Source organism: Phyllobates terribilis, unplaced genomic scaffold, assembly GCF_046119375.1.
Source record: "Phyllobates terribilis strain yellow unplaced genomic scaffold, ASM4611937v1 Scaffold_2__4_contigs__length_985480577, whole genome shotgun sequence".
Classification (NCBI taxonomy): domain Eukaryota; kingdom Metazoa; phylum Chordata; class Amphibia; order Anura; family Dendrobatidae; genus Phyllobates; species Phyllobates terribilis.
Window position 1 is genome coordinate 676909811 of NW_027362762.1, and position 22264 is coordinate 676932074.

Here is a 22264-nt window from a genome sequence, read left to right on the forward strand (position 1 = left end):
CATAACATTCACACATGCGGGTAAAGTTGTGCAATACCACATACAGTTGCCAAACTACTGTGTTTTCTCTTCTTAAATCTTAATGACAACCAAAAACATCCAAATGACCCTGATCAAAAGTTCACATACCCCAGTTCTTAATACCGTGTATTGCCCCCTCTAACATCAATGACAGCTTGAAGTCTTTTGTTGTAGTTGTGGATGAGGTTCTTTATTTTCTCAGATTGTAAAGATGTCCATTCTTCTTGGTAAAAAGCCTCAAGTTCCTGTAAATTCCTGGGCTGTCTAGCATGAACTGCGTGCTTGAGATCTCCCCAGAGTGGCTCAATGATATTGAGCTCAGGAGACTGAGATGGCCACTCCAGAACCTTCACTTTGTTCTGCAGTAGCCAATGACAGGTCGACTTGGTCTTGTGTTTTGGATTATTGTCATGTTGCCATGAGCACACCATTCACATTCTGTTCATTAACTTGGAGGGCAGACTAGAGCACACGACATTTAGCACACAGAATGCCAAAGGCACACTCAACCATTCTGCAGGTACGAGACAGCCAACAATTGAAAATGCGCCTCTGGTGATTGAGGCCTCGATGTGGGTACGGCCTCATAACATGTCTAGTTAATTGGAAGGCCTCATCAGCAACAAAGACATATGGTACTACATCAGCTCTTGAACCTGGGAAAACACATGGAGGTGGGAGACCAAGGTCATTATTTAGAATCCGCCGACCCATTACCGATGTTTTGAAGATTCGGGAATCGCCTGTTCTCCTATAGGCCCCAATATCAACAATTATAAATGTGTAGTTACTGTCAACTAATGCCAATAGAACAACCAAAAAATACTATTTATAATTGAAATGTTGGGAGCCTGAGTTCGGCGGCTTCTTGACCCTGATGTGTTTCCCATCCAAGGCCCGAGGCGGTTTGGAAATTGAGTTTTCAGCAAAAAGCCACGTGAGTTGTGCAGGCTCCGGCATCACAACAGAATGGAGTCTGTCCCATATCTGGGCACATGTGTTCCTGACAATTTCTGATATTGTTGACTTGCCCAGTAGAAATTCCAAATGAAGGGCCACAAATTATACATTAGTAGATAGAAATCTGTTGGACAAAGGTAACAATTAGTGATGGGCGAGCACTAAAATGCTCGGGTGCTCGATGCTTGGGTCGAGCACATTGGAATACTCGGGTGCTCGACCCGAGCAATGAGCCCATGTAAGTCTATGGGAAACTCAAGCATTTTTCAGGCCACTCCCCCCGGCGGTCTGCAGGGGGCCTAGAAATTGCCCAAATAGATGGGAACAGTGCTCAGATGACATGGGAACAGCATGGGGAAGACCCCTGGAAGCATTTCTGACTCCCAGGTCACTTCTGTCAACAACGTTGTCAGAGGTATTACTTCACTTTTACGTACTCACAATAAAACATACAAGAACGAAACCAAAATGGATTTTCCTGGGAAATATGTTAAGGAACATCCTTTCCAGGGTAATGACTTATATATATAAAGCAAAATAAATAACCAAAAACAAAAATACACCTCCACACCTTGGGCTATGTTCACACTTAGCATTTTTGATGTGTTTTTGCACTTTTGCATTGCTTTCAACCGTGACAAATGCATTCACCAGGAAATGTCATTTTAACATTTTACAACCTTATCTGGCCATGTGGTCGGTGTGTGAGATATCACCAGACACATCATGTTTCATTTATGAAGGAGGGACTCTGAAAGTCACAAAGCCTATTTTTATAGGGCCATCAGGCGGCCTTTACTATTCTTAAAGGGCCAGCAGTCGACCCTCACTATTCTTAAAGAGCCATCAGCGGCTATGTTTTATTGTTCCCATTACTTAAGAGTGGGTCTCCTATACTGTTATTGCGTATGCAATGAGTGGCAGGGCTGCCCAAAATTTGGACGCACCCCAATACCACTTTGAAAATTTGGATGCACTCCAATACCCCTTTGAAGAGACTTAGAGGAGGGCCTCCTGAAAACAATGTTCCTATTATTAGGAAGTAAGTCTCCCATGGTGTTTGCCTATGCAGTGAATGCAAGGGTTGCCAAAAATTTGGAGGCACTCCAATGCTCCTTGGAAGAGACGTGGAGGAGGGCCTCATAAAAAATGTTCCCATTAGACAGGAGCGGGTCTCCTATACTTGTAATGCCCATGCACTAAGTGTATGGGCTGACAAACATTTACTCCAGGAGGGTATACATGAACATACTGTATAAAAAAACTTTTTACGGCCATCATAAACAGCCTTAAAAAAAATTATGTGGGTGTTGCATCACGGACCACGGTCACACTGGTGATATGGTGGTAGAGGATGAGGATGAGGAGAAGGAGGAGGACAAAAGCAAATAGCCAAAATCAGGAAGCGTATACCCATGTGTGGGTGTGAAGAGGTGCATGAAAATAAACCTGCCAAAAAAAGACACTGGATTTGAGTTTATGTTACGCTGCTATCATTCGGTGGTGTTGAGAAGTCTGGCCCAATCCAGCCCTTGTTCATTTTTATAAGAGTCAGCCTGTCAGCATTTTCATTTGACAGGCGGATGCGCTTATCAGCCATAATTCCACCAGCGGCACTAAAAACCCGCTCTGATAAAACGCTGGCGGCAGGGCAAGCCAGGACCTCCAAGGCGTAGAGAGCCAGTTCATTCCACGTATCCAGCTTGGATACCCAATAATTATAAGGCACAGAGGAATCAGGGAGGATGTTGGTACGGTCGGCAAGGTACTCCCTCAGCATCTTTCCAAACTTTGCACTCCTTGTGAGAGTACCCCGCGCCTCAGGGCCTGTGCGATGGCAGGGGTTGAGAAAATTCTCCCAGAACTTTGACAGTGTTCCTCTGCCTCTGCTGGATTGGAGTTGTATCTTTCTCGCCTGTACTCCTTGGTTGTCCAACAAACTTTGACATCTCCCGCCAGCGTTTTCAGATGGGAATTTTTTTAATAGTTCCGCAACAAGATCCTTCTGCTATTTTTTAGACCTGCATTTTTTTAGACCTGTCCGCCTCAGGAATAACAGATATAAAGTTCTCCTTGTAGTGTGGGTCTAGAAGTGTCACCAACCAGTAATGACTGTTACCCAAAATTTTGAGAACGCGAGGGTCATGGGAAAGGCAGCGTAACATAAACTCAGCCTTGCGTGCCAGACTGTTAACAGGCAAGACTTCCGTGTCCTCACCAAGAGAATGACTGACCATGCTCTCCTCCTCCTCCTCCTCCTCCTCTCTGTCCTCTGGCCATCCACGCTGAACAGTTGTGCAGGCAGTACCGTCTATAGCGCATAAAACTAGCTCCTGTTCTTCCTCCTCCTCCTCCTCCTCTTCCTCATTGTCACCCAATCCATGTTGGGATGAGATGAGGCTGGGCTGTGTGTAATCACCCTGTATGGTTCCTTGCTCCATCTCATCGTGCTCCGTCTGCAATGCATCCTCTTTGATTGTGAGCAGAGAGGATTTCAGAAGACAGAGAAGCACAATGTTGACTCTAATTATGGCATCATCCCCGCTCACCATCTTGATAGAGTCCTCAAAGTTTTGGAGGATGGTACATATGTCTGACATCCATGTCCACTCCTGAGGTCTTATGTATGGAGTCTGAACTGAATAACGACAACCTTGTTGATGCCCTCTTCTGCTCACAAATCCTTCCCAACATCTGCAGTGCAGAGTTCCAACACGTTCGGACATCACACACCAGTCGATGAGCCAGAAGCTGTAAATGCTGCTGAAACATTGTAAGGGCGGTGGAAGCTGTAGGTGACTTTCTACACAGGCGGCGTACTTTAACAAGCAGATCCGGCAGCTCCAGGTAGGATTTGAGAAACTACTGAACCACGAAGTTAAGCACATGGGCCAGGCATGGTACGTGTGTGAGCTCGCCTCAGAGCCGCCACCAGGTTCCGGCCATTGTCACACACGACTATGCCTGGCTGTAGGTTCAGCGGTGTGAGCCACAGATCTTCCTGCTCTTTCAGAGCTGTCCACAACTCTTCAGCATTGTGCGGTTTGTCACCTAAGCATATTAGCTTCAGCACAGCCTGTTGCCGCTTGGCCGAGGCAGTGCTGCAGTGCTTCCAGCTTGTGACTGATGTGGTCATTTCAGAGATGGAGGCTGAAGAGGAGGAGGAGGCTGAGGAGGATGAGGTGCAGGAGCTGTAGACTGTGGGGGCAACCTTGATTGACCAAGGGCCTGCAATCCTTGGCGTCGGGAGGACGTGTTCAGTCCCAATGTCCGACTGGGTCCCGGCTTCCACTATGTTAACTCAGTGTGCCGTCAGCGAGATGTACTGTCCCTACCCACAAGCACTTGTCCACATGTCCGTGGTTAGGTGGACTTTCCCGGTAACTGCGCTGTTGAGGGTACGGCTAATGTTTTGGGACACGTGCTTGTGTAATGCGGGGACGGCACACCAAGAGAAATAGTGGCGGCTGGGGACTGAGTACCGAGGAACTGCCGCCGCCATCAGGTTGCGGAATGCTTCCGTCTCCACGAGCCTAAAAGGCAACATTTCGAGCGCAAGCAGTCGTGAAATGTGGGAATTTAGTAGTGTGGCCTGTGGGGCGTTGGCTGCGTATTTGCGCTTGCGCTCCAAGGACTGGGGTATGGACAACTGAACGCTTCACTGGGACAAGGACGTGGACGTGCTTCCTGATGCTGCTACTTGAGAGTGTGCAACGACAGGTGCAGGGTGGGAGGCATCTTCCCATGCACCATGGACAGGGGATTGGCTTGCATGCACAAAAGCGGAAGAAGCAATGGTGCCACGCGCAGACACTGTTTCTGGACCCTGGGGTTCGGCCCACAAAGTCGGGTGCTTTGGTGCCAGGTGCCTGATCATGCTGGTGGTGGTCAGGCTGCTAGTTTTGCCACCCCTGCTGATGCTGGCCTTGCAGGTGGTGCAAATGGCCTTTTTGGGGTGATCGGCAAAGTCATAAAAAAACAACCAGACTCGGGAACAGCTGTACTGGCAACTTCCTTCGTGTTGGTGTTACGGGGAACGGTTGACTGCCTTCTGTCTGTAGCCACCACACTGCTTCTACCTGCCTGTTGGGGTGCTCTGCCTCCCTCCCCCTGTGTGCTGCTGTCCTCGCTCTGCATGTCCTCTTGCCAGGTTGGGTCAGTTACTATATAATCCACCACCTCGTCTTCCACTTCCGCACCCTGGTCCTCCTCCTGACTTTCTGGCAATTGTGTCTCATCATCGTCCACCTCTTGTAACAATTTCCCACCGTCGCGTTCATGTGACCGTGGCTGCTCAAATATTTGGCCATCGCTACATGTGATCTACTCTTGCCCCGCTTCAAGAGGACCGGGCGAGAGGCCCGAATCTATAAATGGAAAAGTGAACAGCTCTTCAGAGTGTCCAAGTGTGGGATCAGTTGTCTTCGGGTACTTGGCATGGTGGGAGGAAGGAGGATCAGGGTGAGGAATATGCAGTCTAGACTCACGGCTACTGAGACTTGACCGTGTGGAAGACAGGGTGGTGGTGGTGGTGGCTAAGTGACTGGAAGCATTATCCGCTATCCAACCAACAACCTTTTGACACTGCTCTGGGTTCAATAGTGGTGTGCTGCGGTCCCCTAGGAATTGGGACAGGAAGGTCGGGCGAGAAGATGTGGGTGTTTGTTGTGGCACAATTTCAGATTGCCCATGGCCTCGGCCTCTGCATGCACCATCACCATCACGTCCAGTTCCCCGTCCCTTGCCATGCGCCTTGCCAATTTTAAATTGAGGACAATATCTTCCAGGCTCACTACAAATGGCAGTATTTTCAGCGCAATTATATGTGATCCGTGTGACAGAGAAACCACAGTTTTAAATACCTGGCCTGTAGGTAACTATTTTGAAAAGCAAACCGGTGTCAAAAACTTTGCTGACACACTGAAAAAAAAATTGAATGGAGGCCAAAAATGGCCGTATTTTCAGCGCAATTATATGTGATCCGTGTGACGGACAAACCACAGTTTTAAATAGCTGGAATTTTAGCGCTGTAATATGGAAAGGGCCTGCTTTATTCTGCAGTGTCATAAAGCAAATGGCACAGAAAAATGGTGTTCTCTGGATTGCTTTTTAAGCAAATAATGAGAATTAAGATCCCCAAAAAATTATTCCTGGCCCTTGAGACCTGGGCCTTTGTCTAGAAATGTCTAACAGCAGCAGAAGGTAGAACTGGAATGGAGCCTCTTGTGCTATATGCACTGCAGTCTGTTATATACCTTGCCTGCATGCCTATATACACTGCCTGCCTGATATCTCTGCAGATGGATTAGTCCTCAGAAGGAATGTTTGTTGAGATGGATATGTGTAATGTACTTGTTTTCTCCCTACACTACCTAATACACAACCAAATCTCTCCCTATCTCAGCAGCACCTCTCCCTACACTGTCTGATTGCGGAGTAGACTGACAAGCACAGTGGCGCCAGGTCTGATATATGGCTGCGACATTACAGTGAGTGGCAGGCAATCCCTGCATGTTGATTGGCGCTCTAAAGAGCGCCAAACATGCAGGGAGGGGACCCGAGCATCCGCCTGAGCATCTCGCAAGTACTCGGCGAGATCCGAGCATCTCGAGTACTGAGTACTTGCGAGTATGCTCGCTCATCACCAGTAACAATGCATAATGAGAGTGTCTAAGAGACTATTTTTATATAATAAAAAGATAATAATTCTTAAAATATATCCATGATTACTAAAAAGATTAAAAAATCAACGTCATTTATTAATATTATATTAGACATTCTTACAAGTTGACCATACTAAAGACAACATTAGATTTTTTAAACAAAACTCAAGCATAGCATTCAATTGAGATATTGTCTATTCACTAGCTAACAAACACATATACACACATTTATATCCACTATTGAAAAGCAAGGCCGCATACAGTCCTGCTCATCGTTATTGGCACCCATGAAGTTTAAGTACATATTGTGGAATATCTCCTGAAAAAAATGAATCAAGTGAAACAGTTTTTGTATAGAGCACTCGTGTTAAATACAAAAGAGCAAATGATAAACATAAACTTAAAACCAAAAACAATGGGAGGGAAAAATAGAAAAACCAAAAGCTTGCTGTGACACTGGTATTGGCAACCTTTACATTAATTTAGTATGGAAACACATTTTGACTCGCCTGTGGTAAATCACAAAAAAGATTAACCTGTGATTAATTGTCGTTGCCAGAGTGACATGAATTAGCCAATGAATGATGATTTCAGTGTTTTAAAAAGCCACATGGTAGGCAATGGTGAGGACAAAGGAGCTGTCTGAGGATATTAAAACTGCTATTATTAGGAAACACAAGACTTTCAAAGGGTATAAGGCATCTCAAAAGACCTTGATATCCCAGTTTCAACAGTGCGTAATGCTATTAAGACGTTCGCCAAACATGGAACCATCAAGAAACTCCCTGGATATGAGGGAAAGAAAAAAAAATTGACAAGAGATGTCTCCGAAGGTTGGTGCGAATGGTGGAAAAAACACCACGTCAAACATCCAAAGATGTGAAGGCCAACCAAGAAACAGTCTGGGGTCATGGTTTCTACAAGTACCATACACTGCATACTAAACCAAGCAGAGCTTTATGGGCAAAGGCCAAGGAAGAAACCATTGCTGAAGAAAAGGCATAAAAAGGAATGACTGATCTTTGCCAAAGCATACCTTCCTTGACATACCACAATCCTTCTGGGAAAATGTTCTGTGGACAGATGAAACAAAAATAGAGCTTTTTGGCAATGCAAAGCAACAGTTTGTTTACAGGCAGCACAATGAAGGTTATAAGGAAAAGAACACCTTACCAACAGTTAAGCATGGTGGAGGATCCATTATGCCGTAGGGTTGCTTTGCCTTGTCTGGTACTGGAAGCCTTGAAAGTATCACAGGAATCATGAAATCAAAGAATTATCAAGATATTTTACAGTGAAATTTCCTAACCAGTGTAAGAAAACTTGGTTTGAGTCGCAGATCATGGATTCTCCAGCAAGACAATGAACCAAAGCACACATCCAAAAGTACACAGGAATGATTGAAAAAGAAAAAATGGACTGTTTAAAAATGGCAAGTAATGAGTCCTGACCTCAATCCCATTGAAAATCTTTGGGTTGAGATGAAATCTGCCATTGGGAAAAAGAGTCCTGCAAACATTCAAGAGCTTGAACAAACTGCAAAGGAAGAGTGGGAGAAAATTCCAACTGAAAAGTGCAAGAAGCTTATAGATGGCTACAAGAAACGTTTGGAGGCTGTCAGCAATGCCAAATGGTGTGTAACTAAGTATTAATTAGGGGTACCTTTATTGCTGCACATGCTGTTTATTATGTTTTTTTCTTTGAAATTGCAACATGAAAGTTGAAAAACAATGTTTTATTGCTGTATTACTTTGGACCACAAATTAAAAAATCCTGAGGATATAACTTTGGTACATTTACATTTATTTCTGAAGATATTATACAAAAGTAGTGAGCAGTACTGTAGATATTCTAACCTCTAATACATATTAATAGTCAAGTCAATGGAAAAATTTAGAAAAATAAAAGAAACAGTAGCCCGTGAACATGTAATAGGCCTAAAGGTGAAATTAATTTTAAAAAAAAACATACCTTAGTGTGAAAAGAAGTCGCTCCTCAGCAGAAATACTTTGTCGCATGGTGGTATTCTGGTATGTTATTCCTGGCCTCAGCACCTCCGAAAATGGTTAAATAAAGCCAGGCTCATCCGACAGTAGTCATAAAACTTTTGAGGATGCATGCATAGCTCATGATACAGTCTATTAAAGTGACCTTTTGTGGCCCTTTTTGTCAGTACTGCATGGATCCAGTATCGACATCGCCTCCTCGGATTAGCTACAATTGGGTTGGGCTCGCCATAGTGCTGAGATAAGACCCAGTGGGAAAGGATACGCTCTGTATTGTTGAAGGTCAGGTTGAATGTCATGTTGTTGCCAAAAAAACACCACACCTAGCTTAGACTAGTATTGTGAGGAAATATCTCAACAAGATATACGTGCTTCCAGTATGTGACATGGAAAAGAGGCTTTTTATAGGGTTCTACACAAGGATTTCTTAGGCATTTTATTGAAAACACATGATGAAAATCGCATGACAGACGGATGGCGTTCGCATCACATATGCTCATATGTAGCGAAAAAATGCCCAATCGCACTACACTCAAAGAGGAATCAGAACAAAAACACTCGTGCAACTCACCTGCATTAAAATTGGACTGATTTTAAAAACACTAGTGTGACTCCGGCCTTACACTCACATTGCTCTGCAGACAATAAAAAGTCAATTACGTTTTATTTCTCGATCTAGTTATACATTTTTCTATTTACACACCAGGAAATATGATACTTTATAATATGGTATTTTTAAGAGGATATGTCAGGAGGATCAAATAAAAGAGTGTATTATGCATTATCATATTATATAGTGGTCTAGGTCATGTTCATTTATATAATTTATAAAAATGCTGTTGCATCTAATACTTGACCACTTGAGGAATTTAATGATGTTAGTAGTAGAGGTCTGCACAGTTCAAGGTGTAGTCATGTATCATCACTGCATTGGTCCATAGCAGAATATTCTCTAGATAGAAGACCTAGGTGATCTCATTTCCAACAACATTAATTTATCATTTTTAATGTTGGTGCAATAAAAAGATATCATATTTTACTTTGAGAAAGCTAAGTACAGGCTGTTGGAACGCAACTCATTGTTCTACACTTCCAGCCCTTAATGTTCACTGGCTTCCAAGAATATATTGGTCCATCTGTTATCTGTCGTGTTGGCAGAGTCTTCCTCCTCTTGCCATTTGTTTCTTTCCATCTTGTTAATGAACTTGTTCTCTGGCATTTTGTCATGCCATCGATGCTGTCTTTTGCACGAAGAGCTACAAAAGACAAATAACCGTCTACCAAAAGTTTCAGTTTTTAAAAAGCGATAATAATATGCAAAGGAAAACATATTTTTAATAAGGTGTTATAGATCTTGATGTTAAAATGGTTTGTGAATTGCAAGAATTAGAGTTAAGCAGATATTTTGAAATTTGAATTTGTTGGCTTTGCCAAATTTTCCAAATTTCCAGCGAATATACACTGCTCAAAAAAATAAAGGGAACACTCAAATAACACATCCTAGATCTGAATGAATGAAATATTCTCATTGAATACTTTGTTCTGTACAAAGTTTAATGTGCTGACAACAAAATCTCACAAGAATCATCAATGGAAATCAAATTTATTAACCAATGGAGGCGTGGATTTGGAGTCACCCCCAAAATTAAAGTGGAAAAACACACTACAGGCTGATCCAACTTTGATGTAATATCCTTAAAACAAGTCAAAATGAGGCTCAGTATTGTGTGTGGCCTCCACGTGCCTGTATGACCACCCTACAACGCCTGGGTATGCTCCTGATGAGGCTGCGGATGGTCTCCCATGGGCTCTCCTCCCTGACCTGGACTAAAGCATCCGCCAACTCCTGGACAGTCTGTGGTGCAACGTGACGTTGGTGGATGGAGCGAGACATGATGTCCCAGATGTGCTCAATCGGATTCAGGTCTGGGGAACGGGCGGGCCAGTCCATAGCTTCAATGCCTTCATCTTGCAGGAACTGCTGACACACTCCAGCCACATGAGGTCTGGCATTGTCCTGCATTAGGAGGAACCCAGGGCCAATCGCACCAGCATATGGTCTCACAAGGGGTCTGAGGATCTCATCTCAGTACCTAATGGCAGTCAGGCTACCTCTGGTGAGCACATGGAGGGCTGTGCGGCCCTCCAAAGAAATGCCACCCCACACCGTTACTGACCCACTGCCAAACCGGTAATGCTGAAGGATGTTGCAGGCAGCAGATTTCTCTCCATGGCATCTCCAGACTCTGTCATGTCTGTCACAGGTGCTCAGTGTGAACCTGCTTTCATCTGTGAAGAGCACAGGGCGCCAGTGGCGACTTTGCCAATCCTGGTGTTCTGAGTCAAATGCCAAGCGTCCTGCATGGTGTTGGGCTGTGAGCACAACCCCCATCTGTGGACGTCGGGCCCTCATACCACCCTCATGGAGTCGGTTTCTAACCATTTGAGCAGACACATGCACATTTGTGGCCTGCTGGAGGTCATTTTGCAGGGCTCTGGCAGTGCTCCTCCTGTTCCTCCTTGCACAAAGGAGAAGGTAGTGGTCCTGCTGCTGGGTGGCTGCCCTCCTACGGCCCCCTCCATGTCTCCTGGTGTACTGGCTTGTCTACTGGTAGTACCTCCAGCCTCTGGACACAACGCTGACAGACAGCAAACCTTCTTGCCACAGCTCGCATTGATGTGCCATCCTGGATGAACTGCACTATCTGAGCAACTTCTGTGGGTTGTAGAGTCCGTCTCATGCTACCACGAGTGTGAAAGCACAACCAACATTCAAAAGTAACCAAAACATCAGCCAGAAAGCATTGGTACTGAGATGTGGTCTGTGGTCCCCACCTGCAGAACCACTCCTTTATTGAGGGTGTCTTGATAATTGCCAATAATTTCCATCTATTGTCTATTCCATTTGCACAGCAGCATGTGAAATTGATTGTCAATCAGTGTTGCTTCCTAAGTGGACAGTTTGATTTCACCGAAGTTTGATTTACTTTGAGTTATATTCTGTTGTTTAAGTGTTCCCTTTATTTTTTTGAGCAGTGTATGTGCGCAAATCTCAATATTGGAAAGATTGTAATTGCTCAGAAAACACATATAGAGGAGAGAGAACCCTACTGACCTTAAGAGCTTTCAATTGACAGAAGAGAGAGAGAGAAGACCCTGCTGACCATCATAGCTTATACTCTAAAGGAGAGAGAGAGAACCCTGCTGACTGTAAGAATTTGCATTTTATAGGACAGAGAAAGAGAGAGGACCCCACTGACCATAAGGCTATGTGCACACTGTGCGTATTTGGTGAATTTTCACAGTTTTTTTTCCGTGTGGAAATGCTCCAAAAATGCTAGGGCATCCTTGTGCCAGTCAATGCAATGACAATCCTGAAGTTCTGTGCACATGATCAGGAATTTTCCTATCAGGATTGTCATTGCGTTTAAATATGCAGCATGTCAATTCTTTGTCTACTTATGCAGCGTTTTTCACCCCTAGGCTTGAATTTAGTCAGTCAAATCCGCAGCAAAATGCAGGTATAAAAATATTTGCAGGTTTGCTGCGGATGTTTGCTGAGTATTTGACTGACTCAATTCAAGTCAATGAGTCAAAAACACGGCAAAAATGCACAAAGAATTGCCCGTGGGAGACGACTCCTCCCATCATCCGACGGCCACTCCCGCTGACAATAGCAGAAGCAGCTGAGGGAAGAAGTAGTCTCCTCAGCCGGCATCTTTGCGCTGTGTAAAAAAATATAATAGAATAAATCAATATTAAAATAAAAAACACCTTATTCTCACCTGTCCACTGTACCCAGAGTGTCCCACGTCAATCTGATCACCCAGCTGCCTTAGAAATTACATGAATGGTAATTAATGCTAATGAGATTAGGGTTTACGGGATTAGGTTCGCTGACACCTAGCCCTTTGTTTAGTGATGAAGAGGTGTCAACCAAACACCCTCATTATTAAAAAAACTTGTATGTAAAGAGTTAAATAAACACTTTATTTGAAATACAACAGACACATTCTTTAATCATTTAAATTAACCAATATACTCACCCCAGGTCCGATGGTAATCCAAAGGTTAAAGCGATGTCCCAGTTTTTTTTTTTAAATATCTTTATTTAGATCCAAAAAGCATTCATTGCTGTACAAAAACGCATCAAAAATGCATCAAAAACGCATAAAATGCATCAAAAATGCATCAAAATTGCGACAAAACACTCGTTTTTGCCGCAGTGTTTTTGCTGCCAAGACATGCAGAGACCTTGCAGAACTTTCTTCTATCAAATCCTGAACGTGCGCACATACCCTAACAGCTTCCACACTACAAAAGAGAGAGGATCCTGTTGATTATAAAAGCTTACACTCTAGAGCAGGGGTCTCAAACTCGGCTGGGTATATGGGCCGCACATGGAAAAAATTTGAATTTGGGGGGCCACATTCTTTGTTCAATGTGACATTTTTAGTGATACCATTTTTTTTTGTATACACCTTTTGAACATTTTTTCCGTGTTTATTTTTTTATAGCTTGGGTCGTTATGGATGTGGTGATAATAAATGTGCACTTTTTTGTGTTTACTTTAGTTTACATATAAAACAGCATTTTTAGTGCCCAATATTTTTTCATGCTTTATTTTTATTTTTTTGATTTTTACAATTTTGTTTCCCCCAATTGGCCACATTCAGTAATATTGTCTTACAATTAGCATCATATAGTAATAATGGCAAACATCTTGTAGTAATGTTCCCCATCCAAGTCCCCATCTTGTACTAATGTGCCCCATCCAGGTCCCCATCCTGTGGCTATGTGCCCCATCCCGGTCCCCATCTTGTGGCTATGTGCCCCATCCAGGTCCCCATCCTGTGGCTATGTGCCCCATCCAGGTCCCCATCTTGTGGCTATGTGCCCCATCCAGGTCCCCTCTTGTGGCTATGTGCCCCATCCAGGTCCCCTCTTGTGGCTATGTGCCCCATCCAGGTCCCCTCTTGTGGCTATGTGCCCCATCCAGGTCCCCATCCTGTGGCTATGTGCCCCATCCAGGTCCCCTCTTGTGGCTATGTTCCCCATCCAGGTCCCCTCTTGTGGCTATGTGCCCCATCCAGATCCCCTCTTGTGGCTATGTGCCCCATCCAGGTCCCCATCCTGTGGCTATGTGCCCCATCCAGGTCCCCTCTTGTGGCTATGTGCCCCATCCAGGTCCCCTCTTGTGGCTATGTGCCCCATCCAGGTCCCCTCTTGTGGCTATGTGCCCCCTGTTCTTCACACACATAAAATAGAAAAAAAAAATGATTCTCACCTGTCCTCCGTTCCCTCGGCGGCCTTTCTGCAGATGTGGCCCGCAGGTACCACAGAGTCAGACCCCTTGACGATCCCGACCTGGTCCAGGAGGAGCCGCCGACAGCAGCGCTGCATTGCCACACAGAGACTGTCTCCCAGCACTGCATTTTCAATGTCAGCCGCCGGCCAATCAGAGGCCAGCAGCTGATAGCTGCATATGGCAATGACGTCATACTCGCTGCGCCGACACGCAGATATCAGCTGCTGGTCTCTGATTGGCCAGCGGCTGGCATTGGAAATGCAGTGCTGGGAAACAGTCTCTGTGCGGCAATGCAGCGCTGCTGTCGGCGGCTCTCGTGTTTGAGACCCCTGCTCTAGAGCTTACCTTCTACAGAAGAGAGACAGAGGACCCTACTGATCATAATAGCTTACACTCTACAAGAGAGAGGAACCAGCTGACCATAACAGTTTACATTCTACAGAGAGAGAGATTTACCCAGTGACTCTGGAGATGTAAAATGACTCTGCTGTACAAACTGTGTCTCACTGGGAAATGCTGATCTGCGATGGCCCAGGTACTGACCACCACTGAATAAGGTATGATAATCCATAAGATGTCATAGCTGAAGGGCATCATAGGGAAGCATGCGCTGAAATTATAAAAGAGTTTAGCCTACTCTCTGATGCTTCAGCAGTGTGGGAAATGGTGAAGGGCAAGTTGTTTTTTTTTGCACATCGAATCTCAAAGTTTTTCTATTCACAGGAAACCGTGAATTTCAGGGAATTTGACTCAAATTCAATCCTCTGTCGATCGATCTGCTCATTTCTAGTTATATTAAACAGGGTACATTAACTAAGCTCAAACTCTTGACACTAACTATGCTAACATTTATAGGTCAAACATACAGTATGAACCATTGCACATAACCATAACTTTTTATAGCCATTGTCTCAAAGATGAAAGAGAACCTGTCACCATGAAAATACAGTCCAATTTGCAAGCATCATGTTATAGAGCAGGGGGAGCAGAGCAGATTGATATATAATTTTGTGGAGAAAGATTCAGTATAACTTGTGTTTTACTCATTTCAACCTCTGCTTCTTCTGGGATTTTCAGTCCAGTGGGCAGTCCTTTCAGGACGGTCAGTTTTATTTGTAAGTGTGCATATGGAGATCAATCACTGAGAGGACCACCTACTGGACCAAAAGAACAGAGATTTAAATGACTAAAACACTGGTTATACTGAATCTTTATTCACAAAACTATAAATCAGTCTACTCAGCTCTCCCTGCTCTAGAACATGCTGCCTCCTGATTGAGCTGCATTTTAATGGTGACAGGTTCCCTTTAACGTACGATGACCATAATTATAAGGTGGGATGTTTAGGTAGCTCTTTATATTTCAGTAAAATCATAAATGTTACTTTATGAAACATGTAATTCTAAATATGTTGACACAAGTATCATATTGTCTTTTCTTCATTAATTCCAGGAATAGCTTCCAACATGTTATGAAGTACACAGACTAAAAGGGTTTGTACAGTTTTGAAAAATATGACTGTTTTAATGAGGTTGGGGACCACTGATTTAAAGAGTTGTCAGCAGTGCTACAGGGTATGCTCAACTCAAACTCTATACAGATTCCTCTTCATGGAGGACATGCAGGTGAAGAAAAATGGGGAATATGTCACCATTATACTAAGGATTAGTTGGGGACCCAAAAGATATCTTCTGTCCTGTAAGTTTCTTATAAGAATATTTTTTCAGAGAAAATGTAATCTGGACCAGACTTTTAGTATGTTTACAGTCTAAGTACAAAATAGGCAATTGATTTTTCAGATTGGATAATTAGTGGATAGCTCTTGCATTATTTCCGTTTAATCTAAGCACTTGCATCCTGTTATGTCTAATTTTTTTTAACAAAGTGTTCGATTCATACACAAATAAGATAGGAAAAGTCATTTTACCATGTAAAAGGAAAAATCTTTCCACTGCAAAATTACTGTATATGCGGGATTGATTAAATACTTCTGCTTCATTAAACCCTCAAGCAGTGAGAGCTAAAATCATCACGCATTATAGCAATTAAAATGTGACCTTAACAGCTCAGCATCTCACTGATGAACGCACAGAATCATGTTCTTCTTGGATAAATAGGAGAGATTTGTCCCTTTCTCTTGTTTAATTTAATTAATTCAGGTTTTTAATTTTCTTCATCAGAAGGAGAGGCACGAGAGGCAGGCTCACCTGTCTGTGCTCTCATAATGCGGCAACGAGATGGATCTTACTGATGTGATGCTTGCTGGATAAATCATAGCTCTTCTCGAGGAAAAGCTGCCAAGAAAATTACAAGGATCAGATGGAAAACGTCTCCCTCCTTATGATAAAATACCACCAGACAGTAGATCTGTTTGCTCTATCCCCTGATAATACTTATTCCACTAGAAGATACATTTTCAATTATATTCTTGAAGTCTTTTTGCATCCATCTGTGAGATCATCATGAGGTAGAGGATGAAGCAGAACTTCTTTTTTAAAGCTGAAGTAGCAGATATTCCAGATATATGTGTGCTATACACAAAGAGAAAGACAAAAAGACACTCAGACCTATCAGATGAAATTATTCTAAGGGTTTAACCTTCTATCTATATAGAATGAATTCATGTCCACTTGCTTAGTAATTTTGTTTGCTATAATTGCACTGAATATTAGAGATGAGCGTTGTTCTACTCGAACTGTTCGCCAATCTCAAATTCGAGCTGTTTTGGGCGGTGTTCGAGCCGTTCGGCGAACACGAACAATTTGAGAAAAATTCGGCTGTTCGAGGTTATGTTCGATAACTGTTCGTGCACCAAAATCATAACTGGATTTTTTCTCAGTAATGATGAAAATTAATGTTAATACGCAGTTTGAGTGTACAGCGGGGTTGGGGGAGGGGCAGGGGATGGATCTCTGCAGGAACAATGAAGATCTCCATTTTTTTTTCTCTTTCCCGCATTTGCAGTGGGGTGGTGCAATCTGTCAGCCTATCAGCAGCGCACACACGGAGCGAAGTGCTTTTTTTCACACAAGCAAGGGCATGTGTCATTGGCAGTGTATGTCACATGTCCTTGCCCTATAAGACCAAGCCATTTTCCCCGTCGCCACCATTTTCTCACTGCTGCAGCTGCGTGTTAGACGGCACCGCTGTTGCTGTGTGCGCTATACCTTGTTAATTTCAAGCCAATTTTCGCACAAATCTACAGATAGCTTGGGAGTAGGGAATAGTTGTGATTTAAGTCCTTTTAAGGACTAGGTTACAGCATTTCCTATGACTTTTATCAGGCAGGTCTGTGCTCTTAAATAGATAGATTGTGGGAGTAAAGACTAATTGTAATTGGAGTCCTTTTCAGGACTAGGTTACATCAGTTCCTATCAGTTTTTGCCAGGCAGGTCTGTGCCAGTGCTGTGCAAGTTTTTTTCACAGCATTTGGCTGAATCTAGCAAAGCTAATCCTTTTTGGCCTATTGCAGAGTGTGTTAGTCAGTGGAGTAGCCTATCTGTGTTGCAAGATATACCACCTATGTATAGAATACCAATTTTTTTACTGCACCTAGTGAAGTAAAATCTTTTGGGCATAGCATCATTCTATTAGTCCATCTATACTGACCTCCATCAGGTTGCAAATTGAATATAATTTTTTTCTGCATCTAGCTCTGAAAAAATATTGGGCTTCTAGCTGTGTGTGGGACTTGTTCTATTAATCCATCTATACAGACCTCCATCAGGTTGCAAACTGAATATATTTTTTTTGCATCTACCTCTGAAAAAATATTGGGCTTCTAGCTGTGTGTGGGACTTGTTCTATTAATCCATCTATACAGACCTCCATCAGGTTGCAAACTGAATATATTTTTTTCTGCATCTACCTCTGAAAAAATATTGGGCTTCTAGCTGTGTGTGGGACTTGTTCTATTAATCCATCTATACAGACCTCCATCAGGTTGCAAACTGAATATATTTTTTTCTGCATCTACCTCTGAAAAAATATTGGGCTTCTAGCTGTGTGTGGGACTTGTTCTATTAATCCATCTATACAGACCTCCATCAGGTTGCAAACTGAATATATTTTTTTCTGCATCTACCTCTGAAAAAATATTGGGCTTCTAGCTGTGTGTGGGACTTGTTGTATTAGTCCATCTATACTGACCTCCATCAGGTTGCAAACTGAATATATTTTTTTCTGCATCTACCTCTGAAAAAATATTGGGCTTCTAGCTGTGTGTGGGACTTGTTATATTAGTCCATCTATACTGACCTCCATCAGGTTGCAAACTGAATATATTTTTTTCTGCATCTACCTCTGAAAAAATATTGGGCTTCTAGCTGTGTGTGGGACTTGTTCTATTAATCCATCTATACAGACCTCCATCAGGTTGCAAACTGAATATATTTTTTTCTGCATCTACCTCTGAAAAAATATTGGGCTTCTAGCTGTGTGTGGGACTTGTTCTATTAATCCATCTATACAGACCTCCATCAGGTTGCAAACTGAATATATTTTTTTCTGCATCTACCTCTGAAAAAATATTGGGCTTCTAGCTGTGTGTGGGACTTGTTGTATTAGTCCATCTATACTGACCTCCATCAGGTTGCAAACTGAATATATTTTTTTCTGCATCTACCTCTGAAAAAATATTTGGCTTCTAGCTGTGTGTGGGACTTGTTGTATTAGTCCATCTATACTGACCTCCATCAGGTTGCAAACTGAATATATTTTTTTCTGCATCTACCTCTGAAAAAATATTGGGCTTCTAGCTGTGTGTGGGACTTGTTCTATTAATCCATCTATACAGACCTGCATCAGGTTGCAAACTGAATATATTTTTTTCTGCATCTAGCTCTGAAAAAATATTGGGCTTCTAGCTGTGTGTGGGACTTGTTCTATTAATCCATCTATACAGACCTCCATCAGGTTGCAAACTGAATATATTTTTTTCTGCATCTACCTCTGAAAAAATATTGGGCTTCTAGCTGTGTGTGGGACTTGTTCTATTAATCCATCTATACAGACCTCCATCAGGTTGCAAACTGAATATATTTTTTTCTGCATCTACCTCTGAAAAAATATTGGGCTTCTAGCTGTGTGTGGTACTTGTTGTATTAGTCCATCTATACTGACCTCCATCAGGTTGCAAACTGAATATATTTTTTTCTGCATCTACCTCTGAAAAAATATTGGGCTTCTAGCTGTGTGTGGGACTTGTTCTATTAATCCATCTATACAGACCTCCATCAGGTTGCAAATTGAATATAATTTTTTTCTGCATCTAACCCAGCCAATAGTTTTGGCCTAATACCACAGTTTGGCCACTCAGCTCTGCTCGGTTCCCATCCATTGTATTTTTGTGCAAACAACTCCAGAGTTGTGAATTAGTTAACCACCAAAATGAGTGGAAAAAGGCCTGCTGCTGGTGGAAAGGGGAATAGGCGTGTTGGGAAGGGGAAAAAAGGTTGTGTCCGTGGGGTAGGTGTTAAAGCAACAGTAACATCTGCAGAAGAAAGACCATCTTCCAGCCAAACTAAAATGTCTACTTCTTTTAGCGGACAATGTGATAAGATCCCTTTCTTACAGCCACGCCAATCGCTACAAATTCCAGATGAGGCACAAAAACAGCAGGTGCTTCAATGGATATCAAGTGCTCCTTTAAGTGGGCTCTCCTCCACATCAACTTCAACATCACAAATACTCCAGTCCTCAAAGGTGTCACCCCAATCGCACTTGCTTCCTCACAGCTCCCAAATCTCCAGCTGCCCGTCTGAGTATGAGGTAGAACAGATGGTTGAGTCTGCAGAGCTGTTTACTCATACTATATCCTGGGAATCAGAGGTCGACTCCAGCGCTTCTGTGAATCCAGACGAGGAAATGATCTGCACTGATGCCCAGAATCTTTATGAGTCGGATCCAGGACCAGACGCAGAAGGTTCTGACCATAATGTAGACCCTCATTCCCAAACTGTAACTCCTGTTGGTGGAGACAATGAGGAAGACGATGATAAGACTCAAATACCTGATTGGAGCGACAACTTTAGTTTTTTGTCAGGGCAGGAACAGGTTGGCTCTGAGGACGACGGGTGTGATAACGCACAGGGTGATGATGATGAGGTTGGAGATCCCACTTACTGTCAACCCACAGTCAGCCAAGAGATGAGGTCAGCAGAGGAGGTGGAGGAAGATGCTAGTGACGACGAGGTCAGGTTGCGCCTTCCTGGACAGAGACGTAGTACTGGAAGCACGTCAACAACTGCATCCTCAAACACAACTCTGCCTCTCACCACAAGTCGTGGTGGCTCTTCAGGTCGCATGGGTGCAAAGCCTTGCATAGCCTGGGCATTTTTTCAGATCGATAAAGATGATCCAACTCGTGTTATCTGTAACATTTGTCAGCAAAAGCTAAGTAGAGGCCAAAAAATACATAGTTTGAGTACTTCATGCATGAACCGGCACATGGACATGAAGCATAAGTTGCAGTGGGAAGCTCAGTGTGCTACAATGCGGCCTAGCCGGCCGGGCCAACCACCGTCTGCCATATCTTGTGCATCTGCGGCCTCTTCATCCTCTGTGACTGGGGGGACAGCAGTCACACCTGTTTTGGGGCGCAGACCTGCCACCTCTTTACCCGCAACAGCCAGCGTGATTGGCAGGTCATCATTTTCTTTGGAGGTGGTAACACCAGCTGGTGTTGAGCGCTGTCCGACATCGATAGCACCACCTTTGGATCAAGGCAACCTAACATGTCCGCCTGCATCTTCCTCACAGACCGGCAGTTTGCCGGGGACACCCTTATCAACCCCGTCTAAGCAAAATAGCCAGCCCTCGGTCCCTCAGATGTGGACAAGTAAAAGACCATTTCCTCCTAGCCATGAGAAAGCTAAGAGGTTGAATTTCACCATCTGCAAGCTCTTGGCTACAGAAATGCTGCCTTTCCGCCTGGTGGACACAGAGGATTTTCGAGACCTTATGTCCGTCGCAGTGCCCCAGTACCAGATGCCCAGTCGGCACTACTTCTCAAAGAAAGGTGTGCCTGCGCTCCACCAGCATGTCGCACACAACATCACCGCTTCTTTGAGAAACTCTATATGTGACAGGGTGCATTTCACCACAGACACTTGGACGAGTAGGCATGGACAGGGGCGTTACATGTCGCTGACTGGGCACTGGGTAACTATGGTGACAGCAGGACAAGGGGCTGCTGTCCAAGTCTTGCCGTCCCCACAAGTTGTGCGTCAATCCTCTTTATGTCAAAGTTCCTCCACTGCTTCTGCCTCCTCAACCTCCTCTCGGTCTTCCACCTGCACCCAAAGCCTGTCTGGTCATGCCACAAGCTTTCTAACTGCGCAGAAGGGATCCTGCACACCTCCTTACTATGCTGGCAGTAGGGCTCAACGTCATCAGGCGGTTTTTACATTGAAATGTCTGGGAAATGTGAGTCACACAGCTGAGGAGTTGTGGTCAGCTCTGGAGAACCAATTTCATGAATGGTTGTCTCCACTGGACCTGAAACCAGGGAAGGCCGTGTGCGACAATGCTGCAAACCTGGGTGCGGCCCTTCGCCGGGGCAATGTCACACACGTGCCTTGTATGGCTCACGTGTTGAACCTGGTTGTCCAGCAATTTTTAGCCCACTATCCCAGACTAGATGGCCTTCTGCAGAGGGCACGGTCGCTGTGTGCTCACTTCCGCCGTTCGCATCCCGCAGCTCAGCGACTTACATCTCTACAGAAGTCGTTGGGCCTGCCACTTCACCGGCTAAAATGCGATGTGCCTACCCAGTGGAATTCAACTCTGCACATGTTGCAGCGACTGTGGCAGCACCGACAAGCCCTGGTGCAATACGTTCTGACGTATAGCCTGGGCCAACGAGATTCAGAGGTGGGGCAAATCACGCTGGAGGAGTGGTCTCAGATCAGGGACCTATGCACCCTTCTGCACAGTTTTGAAATGGCGACGAAGATGTTTAGTGCTGACGATGCCATTATCAGCATGACTATTCCGGTGATTTACATGCTGGAGCACATGTTAAACAGAATTCGGAGTCAGGTGGTGGCACAAGAGGAGGTGGAGGAAGTAGAGGAGGAGGAGTTGTATGCGGAAGGGCTAACATCTGCAAGGTCCAGACGGTCGGCAGCACCAAGGCGGCAGGCATGTGAGGGTGGGGGAGATGGTTTTACCAGGGCGCATGGTAGCAGCCAAACTAGTGAGGAAGGTGCAGGAGCCCAGGAAGAAGTGGAGGACGAACTGATGGAAGACTCATCAGATGAGGGAGACCTTGATCACATTTCTGTTTTGCGAGGTTGGGGGGAGAG

At 44.1% G+C, this 22264-nt stretch overlaps 1 pseudogene; it reads right to left on the reverse strand.

The window, feature by feature from the left end:
• Window positions 1-429: 429 nt before the first annotated feature.
• Window positions 430-22264, reverse strand: part of LOC141247071 (uncharacterized) — a 33608-nt pseudogene continuing 11773 nt past the window's right edge.